The following is a 670-nucleotide window of genomic DNA, read 5'->3' as shown; positions in this document are numbered from 1 at the left end:
AAACAGAAATGTCAGGTTTCTGAAAAGTATGTTTATTTCTATGCACTCAATACTTGGTTGGGCCTCCTTTTGCATGAATTACTGCAATGCGGCGTGGCATGGAAGCAATCAGCCTGTGGCACTGCTCAGGTGTAATGGAAGCCCAGGTTGCTTTGATAGCGGCCTTCAGGTCATCTGCATTGTTGGGTCTGGTGTCTCTCATCTTCCTCTTGACAATACCCCATAGATTCTCTATTGGGTTCAGGTCAGGCGAGTTTGCTGGCCAATCAAGCACAGTAACACCATGGTCATTGAACCAGCTTTTGGTACCTTTGGCAGTGTGGGCAGGTGCCAAGTCCTGCTGGAAAATGAAATCAGCATCTCCATAAAGCTTGTCAGCAGAAGGAATCATGAAGTGCTCTAAAATTTCCTGGTAGATGGCTGCGTTGACTGTGGACTTCAGAAAACACAGTGGACCAACACCAGCAGATGACATGGCAGCCCAAATCATCACTCACTGTGGAAACGTCACACTGGACTTCAAGCAACATGGTTTTTGTGCCTCTCCACTCTTCCTCCAGACTCTGGGACCTTGATTTCCAAATGAAATGCAAAATGTACTTTCATCTGAAAAGAGGACTTTGGACCACTGAGCAACAGTCCAGTTCTTTTTCTCCACAGCCCAGGTAAG

Source organism: Sinocyclocheilus anshuiensis, unplaced genomic scaffold, assembly GCF_001515605.1.
Source record: "Sinocyclocheilus anshuiensis isolate Anshui unplaced genomic scaffold, SAMN03320099.WGS_v1.1 scaffold1647, whole genome shotgun sequence".
Taxonomy (NCBI): Eukaryota; Metazoa; Chordata; class Actinopteri; order Cypriniformes; family Cyprinidae; genus Sinocyclocheilus; species Sinocyclocheilus anshuiensis.
The sequence above is the reverse complement of the archived record's forward strand: the minus strand, read 5'-3'. Positions refer to the sequence as shown.